The sequence below is a fragment of the Pholcus phalangioides genome, unplaced genomic scaffold (assembly GCF_987345545.1).
Source record: "Pholcus phalangioides strain wild (caught in Gottingen) unplaced genomic scaffold, Ppha-v1.0 ptg000042l_1, whole genome shotgun sequence".
Classification (NCBI taxonomy): Eukaryota; Metazoa; Arthropoda; class Arachnida; order Araneae; family Pholcidae; genus Pholcus; species Pholcus phalangioides.
The window spans coordinates 17588568-17598925 of record NW_028301628.1 but is presented as its reverse complement, the minus strand read 5'-3'; the positions used below and the strand labels follow the sequence as shown (position 1 = coordinate 17598925).

Genomic DNA, 10358 nt, shown 5'->3' with positions numbered 1-10358 from the left:
AGTCAAAAGGTACTTCCAAATTGATTAATATTTCAATTATAATATAGTTAAATTTTTCAAGTTTTATTTACCTCGCAGATACGCTTTACAGGAACTATAAAGTTCAATATAAATTGCATAGTAGAATGCACAATTCCATTAACAAAAACACTGCAACGCTCGATTCCTTAATATGCAAGGATTTATAAAATCGAGAAAAGCGTCTTGCTTCCTCCTCCCCAACATGGTAATTGGGTAGCTTTTCAGAACACGAGTCAAACTGTCACTGGTGCGTGCGCCAGACATATTTTTCGATAAGTTATTACGACTTGCTCGAGGTTATCCGAGAAGTTTGTGTAATCTCCTTGCTTATCGTCACCTGCGCAGATGATGTCTGGCACAGTAATGGACGAAACATTTGCTGTAAAAACGATAGATCACGGCATGACAACCGAAGACTATATAGTAAGGGCTTTTTGATCTCTTTGTGGACGCGCTGGACGTCCTGGCTCAGAGGGGCGTGCTCTCGGAACTACTACGTGACGTCATTGATCAAGCACTTTGTAACAAGCAAAGAGTCGTAGCCTACTGTATTGAGGAGGATTATTTTAAATTGTAGTTCTTCATTTTTTTTACTGTTTCAGTTGAGTGATCTCTCGTTTATGGTGCTGTTTTTGTTGCGCTTGTGGTGTTTTTATAATATTTTTCTCTGATTCTCTTGTAAAAATGAGGGAAAAAAATTGTGCGACAGCAACGTGCAAGAACTATACTCGGAGCACGAAAAAACTTGGAATTCAAGTTACTTATCATAATTTTCCTAAAGACCGCAAGAGACTCGCAAAATATTGGTGTCTGCATGTAAGAGGCTCGATCAAGTAAACTGTAAATACGCGCATATTTGCAACAATCATTTTCAATCTATAAAAAATTATAAAAAAATTATTTTATAAAAATTATAGTGATTATGAAAATGACTTTTTTTCCTTTCAAACCGAGCACAACTCAGGTCTATCACCATTTATGGGCAATTTACTATCTAGTGAGTTGTGCCGGAGGTGTAACTGTGTGTGTACCTAACATTCTAAGTTCATATGAAGTGTTGTGTTTGATTTTTCAGTGCTGCCGTCTATATGTCAGAAGGGAAGTGAGTGATGTGTTATGATTGATTACATTTGTGCTGTTTGTAGGTCTGTTGCTCTTTGTGGCGAGACTTTTTAACGGGGAGATCGGCTCTCATTCGCGGCTTGAAGTTCGGAACCACAGAAAACCAACTTCAGCCGACCAATGAAAATGACCTGAAGAATCGTCTTCTAGATTCACCTCAAAAAATTTTTTTTGAAAGCCTGTGCTGTAGTGTCGGTAAATTGACCCGGTCAAGGTACATCAAATGATGAATCTATTTTTAGAAAATCTCGTTTGAATAAGAGGCAAAAACGTTCAAATACTTTGGACAGTATATTATATCTAAGCCCTAAAAAAATATCTGAAAAAACCACCGATTTTTTTATATTAATTAATATCAATATAAAAATACATTAATCTTATACATAAATGTGAAAGTATGTATGTATGTTCTTTATACAAATCTACAGTTTTAGGCCAATCGTCGCCAGATTTTGCATATATACCAAACAGGACCAGGATTGAACCGTAGGCTACTTTAAAAGTTCGTCAGAGCTGGGCAAATGCCCGAAATGGGCAAAAAACCGATTTGCTGACTTTTGATGACAAGCGGGGGGGGGGGGGGGGTTGGATGTTACGGAAAACCTTTCGATAGTTATTGGGCACCTGTTGTAACATTCTACCTATTGATAAGTCCCCTACAGAGCCGCTTTAATGATCTCTAAATGTTTCACGGATCCTTCAAGTGCTCTGGAAATGTTTCCGGGCCGCTTAAGTGCTCTGTGAAACTGTGCCACGCATCACTCAAGTGATCCGTAACTATGCCACGGATCACTTAAGTAATCTGGGAATGTTCCGCGGGTAAATTGAGTGATGTAGAACCGCACTGGAGCCACTTAAGTGCTCTAAAACTGTGCCACATGTCACTCAAGGGATCTCTCTATGTGCCACGGGGCACTTAAATGCTCTGGAATTGTGCCACGGGTCATTTAAGCGATTTGTAAATGTACCGCGTAGTTCATTTTAATAAAATTAGGTTTGAGGGGGGGCAAGTCACATCAGATAACCTTCAGGACCACATTTGGTCTGCGTTTCAAGGGTTTACCATGTATGGCTTAAAGGGTGGGTCGCAATCAATTTCTTGAAGAGAAATTTTGAGTTCTTACCCTTCAAATAGCATTGAAATTAACAGAAATCGATTATAATAACACATATAAAGGAATTTTCGAATTTTTTTTTTTAAATTTTTTTTTTGCATTAAAAATATTTTTTTTCGTCTGGGGGGAGGGAGGCACACGAACTCCCTATGCCCCCTCCCACGTACGTTTCTGATCCTACCAATATGCGTTAGGAGGTAGGGGCAGTGATGACGAAATCTTTCTGACAAGGGTGGGAGGGGTTAGAGTTTTGCTTACTTTTGCTGACAAAGGAGGGAGGGGGTCAAAAATGGCAAAAAAATTTCTTACGTAATACTTGAACGGCCCCCTATATACAGGGTGTTCTGTAAGTGCTAATGCGGCCTTTATGTCATCAACCACCCATCCTAGAGGTATAGTTTCAATTTAAAAAATGCTTCAAAGGCGTTTGAATAATATTCGCTGTACAAGCTGGACGTATGGCGTCACTAACAACAGAGAACAACAACCACGACGACAAAACTGGGAATAAAAATGTTCAACGCCAACTGATGCACTCGATGCTTGCCTCAAATAATCAACACTCTGGCACGAAATTAAAAAAATATTATTATCCACCAACATACGAGTTTCAACTGCAAAATTACTCAGCACTGCTATCATTTTCACATCAAACTTGGTCAAACTTGGCAATGGAAGAATTCCCATAGATCCAAGCACTGGACTGATTACGTTCCCAAATGGATTTGGATTTTGCCAGTTGTTAAACTCAGTTCAAGAACTTGCAGACAGTCTTCCCAAACATTCAACAAAAGCACCGAAACCATGTGTGGCTTTGTGAGAGAGAGATTCTGGCACCGAAAAATGACAGTTTGAACAAGATCAACGAAAAAATCCAAAAAATTATTCCGGGAGACTCCGCATCTTACAAATCGGTTGACACTGTCACAGACACAGAGCAGACAGTTCTGTATTCTGCAGAATTTCTGAACTCGTTGGATATTCCGGGTGTGCCACCACACAACTTGACCCTCAAAGTCGGAGCACCTGTAATGATTTTAAGAAATTTGGAGACACCAATACTCTGCAATGGCAACAGACTCTGCGTGAAGAAATTGCACAATTACATCATTGAAGCAACGATTCTAACTGGATGTGCCAAAGGAGAAGACTTGCAATCTAAAAATGTGCTTCGGTCCGCTTATCGATCAGTAAATGTGCCGCTAGTTCATTTTTACAGCATTAGGTTTGGGGTGGTGAGCCACATCAGACAACCTTGAGCGCCAGATTTGGCCTGCGGGTCATGTTTTTTTCTTTTAAGTAAACAAATCACAAAAATCCAGACATATATACAAAAACAAACATACACATAAGTACAAACATAAAAAGACATAAATACATAAACTTTGTGACCCCAAGGGACATATCAGTTAGTACATTACAAACCATACATATACCAAAAGTCAGTGTTTTCCTGACTTTTGATGACAAGTGGTGACACAGGTTGTCAAATATGGCTGAAAATCTTCTTACGTAATACTTGAATGGCCCAATCCCAATTATCACTGAAGAAATGCCATTCACTTTCAAGCGATTACAGTTCCCGGTTCGTTTAGCTTTTGCCATGACAATCAACAAAGCACAAGGCCAGTCGTTAACAGTGGCAGGTATCAACCTACTTGAGTCCTGTTTTTCACACGTGTTATATGGTTTATTTAGATATTTAACTCTTAGTGCATTAATTTTACCGTTACCTAATTTAAATAGAGGAATGCCGTGATAAGAGGGGGAAAGGGGGTGAATAACCACCCAGGTTCTTTTATAGTTTCTGAGAATATATTATTACCAAAAATAGAAAGGAAAAGCTATCTCAACAAATCACAGGATACAGTGAATCAAGCAAGACAACATTTCAATAATTAAGAATTTAATTCTAAAAAAATGAACCGTTGGTTCTAGGGGCCCCTTTTGGAACGAATAATATGAATATTACAGAGATATTAATAATATGAATATTACAGAGATATTAATAGCTGTACATGGACATTATCGTCAGATGACGGAGACAGCAAAAAGTGGGGGGGGGGGGTATCCGAAAGATAGGTAAATTTTTAGTACTTTACCGAGCTGTTCCACGGAGGATGAAGACCTCAGCTCATTCTCCGGTGGAATGTGAATTGTCTCAGGAAGGCGGAAGGCAGAAGTCACTCATGGGAGCGATACGGACGTGATGGTGGCTGACAGGTCACTCATAGATGAAGAGTCGAATTTTCCATCTTCACTGGTGACACCTAGAAACTAGAGCTCGGCACTGGTTGTTGGTCCATGCTGATGTCCCGGTGGCTGGCTGATACCGTTCGTCGGGATGTGTCGCTCTTTTCAGTCGTTTATTGGTGTCTGGAACTGGAGCTCGGCATCTTGGCAGGTAGTAAGGCCACGGCCCTGTCGCTGACCCTTGGCGATACCGGCTTTCGCCACTTCCTCCCGGATGGTTGAGGGAGGGGAGTTTTTCTTTAGTCGTGGGCAGGAGGATTGTTCGGACTTACGGGGGAGTAGGTGGCGAGGGGGGCCACGCAGCTTCAGGAGAGCACGTTCTACCTCAACATCTCTCAGTCCCCAAAAAAAAAGGAAGCCTCGTCTTCGTCAACTCTTCTCTCGACCTTCAACTTTCCGGCCTTCCGATTGGAGGCGGAGGGGTCACCAGATAGCCACGTCATGTCCTCTCGATGAAAGCGCGCGAAAATGGTGACTCACCCCTGGGGGGGAGAAGAGGAGGAGGGACTAGGGAAGGGAGAGCAAGCAAAGTTTCATGTCGAAACACGATCATGATAGAAATCTGGAATTTTGATTTCTTGATTTTATTTGCCGCTCATGAGCATGGGGGACAGAGAAAATGTCCACAAATGAGGGATTTAACAATTTTAGATTATATAAAAAATAATACGATTTTCAGCCTCGCTGAAACACATAATTATTAATAAGAGTAAAATTAGTGACTGTGTAGTGTTTGTTTTTACGTGTGGGCCACATATGAACAGGGAGTATTTACGTGTGTGTGTGTGTATGAAGAATAATATTCACAAAAAATAATACCACTACCCCTTCCATTTTTCCCATTCTCCATAACATTACCCTCCCGGTATGACGAGAAAAATTCTGATGACATCAGAATTTTTCAGCGCAGCGTGCGGAGAGGGAGAAGAAGAAAAATGAAACGTGAGGGGAAAAAAAAAACTTGTTGAGGTGCGAATGACTCCGGAGACGAAAGGACAACAAAGTCTACGGCAAGTCTCAGAGAACCCAACTCAGAGGACCACATAGTGAAAAGCGCTTGTTTACCTCCTTATAAAGGCCTTTCTACTCTTGGTTAGACATGAACGACAGAACAACACGTACACAGCACAAACAAGTACAGGTCCCTGGGAGTGTAAATGAGACAGATCATGAGGTGTGAAGAAACCCGTGCAGGCAGTTGGAGTGAGGGTGCTGGGTAAAGACAGGGGGGATGGTGGGGACAACACATTGTAGACAAAAAGAAAGCTATTATAGGCCTGACCCTTATCTCACCCCCACCCCCTGCACTGAAACAACCTGAACAGCTCTCTATCACTGTGGTTACTGCCCTCCCGGGGAGCAGCTTCACTTCGCTCATGGCAAATCCCATTAACAGTTGTTGGCAAGGAGAAAATAGGACAACGCTTGTCATCCACTGATACTGGAAGGAAGGGAAAAGTCCTTTCCCTTCTCCAGAAAAACAATATAGTCGCTGGTAGAACATAATCTCGCCATCAACAAAAACACAAGTATAAGTGGCCAAACAAAAACAAAAAAAAATTATTGTACAAAATTGAAATTATCCCTGGGCCTAAGGTTATAGTGCCCCTGTACAAAATGACTATTCGAGTCGCCTTGTGAACCAGTATTCGGGTGTCGTTCACCCCTCTCTTCTCTACTAACCACTACTGGTGGTGACTTGACTTTTACCAACCTGTCCACATGGACTTTATAGATCCTATTGGGTTGGTTCACTAGTCTAATCTCAAAATTAACTGGTCCCAATTTCTTCGTAATAGTGTATGGACCCTTGTTAGGGTGTGCTAATTTCCGATGAACCCCTCTATTGAGGTTTGGTTGATTACAATACACAGTATCACCGACCTGTAGGTTCTTGGAAATTGCCACCTTTTCTCTAGTCCTTTCTTGTCGTTCTGCTGCCTTGAGCAGGTTGGACTCGACTATTTTGTGTGCTTGTCGTAATCGGTGTGTGAGGTCTCGGGCATAATCTACTGTGGCTGCGTAAGACCTTTGTGTCTGAGAGGTCAACAGTTGTGAGGGCAAGTTGAGGTCTCGACCATACATCAAGAAAGCTGGGGTCTCGCCAGTAGTTGTATGCACACTAGTTCTGTGAGCCAATAAGGCAAAATCCACATAACGACACCAGTCGTCTGGTGAATCTTTTGCCAAATGACTCAGAGAACTAATGATAGTACCATTCAGTCTTTCTGTCACCCCGTCAGTGGCTGGATGATAGGCTGAGGTGTTCAGTTTCTTGATACCAAGCTTCTGATACACCTGTTGCATGGTTTCGGACAAAAAGTTAGTTCCCCGGTCTGTCAAAAGGGACTCTGGTACCCCATGGGTGCAAACAAACTTTTCCAAGACCGATGCAACAGTGTCAGATTTTATATCTGGGACTGCATATGCCTCGGGATACCTCGTGAAGTAGTCAGTGATTACCAATAAATATTTGTTACCCGCAGAGGAAATGGGAAGGGGCCCCACAGCGTCCATGGCAACCAGTTGTAAAGGTCTGTTAGTGATGGGCATCCTCTGTAATGGTGCCAATTTGTTTTTTAGAAAACCCCTCTTCCCAAGACAGGAATGACAATTTTCAATGAACCTTTTAATTTGTGTGTACATCCCTGGCCAATAAAAGAATGTCTTTATTCTGGCTAAGGTGCGGGTCAGACCTGGATGGGCAGTACATAGAGTCGAGTGATTCAGAGCTATCACCTCCTCTGTCAAAACAGCTGGTACTACTAACTTGTCTATTTTTTGTAGCCTCCCCTTGGGCTTCCTCAGAGTTGCATACAGGCAGTCATCACGTGTGAAGAATAACATTTTCTTAGGTAGGGGCACCTTGTCCTCGTTTAAACACTGCCTAATTTTGGTGCACTGGACATCATCTTCTTGAAGATTCTGGATTCTGATTTTCAGGGCTGGGTCAACTGAGGTTTGCACCTGTTCGACTGTGTTGACCCCCCTTGACATGAAATCTGCAGGTTTGTTGGATGCTCCAGGGCAATGGATAATGGTATATTGGTACGGGGACAGAGTCATTATCCATCTCGCTATCCTGGAGGTGGGGTCTCTTAGCTTGAGCACTTTGGAAAGTGACGCCTGATCACAGTAGATAGTGAAGGGGCGTCCCAGCAAATAATATTTAAAATAAGTGGTGGCCCAGACCACTCCCAAGGCTTCTTTTTCCACAACGCTGTAGTTTATCTCAGCGCCCTTAAGCTTCTTGCTCGTATATGCCACCGGGTGGAAATGACCCTCATCATCCTTTTGGGATAAAACAGCCCCTAGGGCAAACTTTGAGGCGTCAGTGAATAGAAAAAATTGTTTTTCAAAATCGGGGAGTTTAAGGACTGGCTCTTTGAGCAAGGTGTCCTTAAGGGTATCAAATGAAGTTTGGGCTGCGTCATTCCACCCAAAGGGAACGGACTCTTTGGTCAACTGTGTGAGAGGAAGTGCAATGGTGGCATAGTCTTTAACAAATCGTCTATAGAAGCCTGTTAGCCCGAGAAATTGCCGGACATGTTTTCTGGTGGTTGGGGTTTGGAAGGCTTGGACCACCTTCAAATTACTGTGATCAGGGGCCACATTCCCTGAAGAGATTCTGAACCCCAGATATGTTATTTCTTTTTGAGCGAAGACACATTTGGAAGGCTTAAGCCTGAGGTTGTGGATTGAGAGACGCTCGAAGACCATTTTGAGACGAACTAGGTGTTCCTCAAATGTCTTTGAAGCAACCACAAGGTCATCGAGGTAAGTGGCTATCTGAAAGGGGGACAAATTGGCGAGGACCACTTGCATAAGGCGTTGGAAAGTGGCTGGGGCATTTCTTAGCCCAAATGGCATTCTTTTCCATTGAAAGTGACCCTGGTGGGTGGTGAAACCACACTTGTGCTGGTCCTCGGGATGTATGTAGCACTGAAAATAGCCACTGGTCATATCCATGCATGAGAAATATTGGGCGCCAGCCAAATTATCGACCATTTCGGTGATGAGAGGCAAGGGGAAACTGTCTGGGACACATTTCTCATTCAATTTTCTGAAGTCTGTCACCAGCCTGTACGAGCCATCGCTCTTCTTAACCAGGAGGACTGGTGCAGAATAAGGGCTGTCACTCGGCTCTATGATGTTCGCATCTAGGAGTTCTTGAATTTGCTTATCCAGTTCCTCTCGAAGATGATAGGGGACCCTATAGGGCTTCTGCCTAATAGGCCTATCATCCTGGAGGGGAATTCTGTGAAATAGGGTGGTGGTCCCTGGTAGGTCACCAACTGAATAAGCAAACAGATTGGGGTATTGTTGCAACAGGTCTAACATTTGTTGACGTCGATGTTCTTCCAAATGATCCAACTTTAAGGTGCCTCCCCAAGCGTCCATGTTCTCAACCACATCCAAATCCTTGGGAAGAACTTCGGTTGTGTTAACTATGTGTTCCCCCTCTAGGCTTTGTATGGGTTCAATGTATGCCAACTTAGTGTTTTTGTTTATAGTCAAGGGGTTGTCCAAAAAATTAGCCACCTTGACAAGAATTTCATTATTGGGAAGGACCTGGTTAAGAGATTGTGACAACAAAATGGATAGTCTTAATTTGTCATTCCTTGACACCAACACAGAGGTCCCAACCTGTAAGGTGTTATGTGAAATTTTCAATTTTACAAATTTCTCTGACATAGGTGGAACTGTCACTTTTTGAGGAAGAAATGCAAATAATTTGTGTTGTTTACTTCGTGTACAAGTGTTAACGAGGGACTCTTGGGATGTTAACTCAAAGGGGAGTGTGCCAAAGGGTCCCACGATGCATTTATCCCTCGGGAAAACATTGATGTTGTTTTGGCTCAAGAGATCGAAGCCCAAAAGAACTTGGTAGTGTGTGGAAATGTTCTTGGGCACTACAAAAAAGGTGACGGGGAGGGTAGTGTCATGTATTTGTATGTCAAGTGTCACCGTTTCTGAAATGGGCATAGAGCCAGGTGTGACGCCCTTGATTTGTATGTTGGTATGTTCAATAGTGTGTGGAATGTGTTTGAGAATGTTTTTGTGTATTAGGTTTATTGATGCACCTGTGTCTATTAATGCTCTAAATGTATGTATGTGTATCAGTACCTTGACTACTGGGAGCTGGTAAGACATGTTTCTGGGTTCAATTAAGGGGACGATAACAGTGGTAGCCATGGGTGACGTAGGATCCCTTAATCCCTGCTCACCGGCCAGTTCTGGTTTCCCTGGTTGGGCATTCCTGACCTGAATGGGTTGTTTAGGCCTCCCGCCTGGGCATTTTCTAGTGGAGGGCCTCTCCGTTCCATCATCTGCTGGCGTTGACGACAATTCTTCATGAGGTGCCCTTGTCTCGAGCAGAACCAACATCTTTGGTTTGACCTACCTTGGTTAGGCCTGTCAAACTCCCTTTTGGGCCGTGATCGTATAGTGGTTAGTACATTGCGTTGTGGCCGCAATAACCCAGGTTCGAATCCTGGTCACGGCACCAGTTGTTATATGGTTTATTTAGATATTTAACTCTTAGTGCATTAATTTTACCGTTACCTAATTTAAATAGAGGAATGCCGTGATAAGAGGGGGAAAGGGGGTGAATAACCACCCAGGTTCTTTTATAGTTTCTGAGAATATATTATTACCAAAAATAGAAAGGAAAAGCTATCTCAACAAATCACAGGATACAGTGAATCAAGCAAGACAACATTTCAATAATTAAGAATTTAATTCTAAAAAAATGAACCGTTGGTTCTAGGGGCCCCTTTTGGAACGAATAATATGAATATTACAGAGATATTAATAATATGAATATTACAGAGATATTAATAGCTG

General features: G+C 42.5%; 1 non-coding gene across 1 annotated transcript; it reads left to right on the top strand.

Annotated features, from left to right (window-relative positions):
• The first annotated feature begins 9945 nt into the window (after window positions 1–9945).
• TRNAH-GUG (transfer RNA histidin (anticodon GUG)) lies at window positions 9946–10017 on the top strand. Its single transcript has one exon. It is a non-coding gene; the product is annotated as a tRNA-His (tRNA).
• Window positions 10018–10358: the final 341 nt, after the last annotated feature.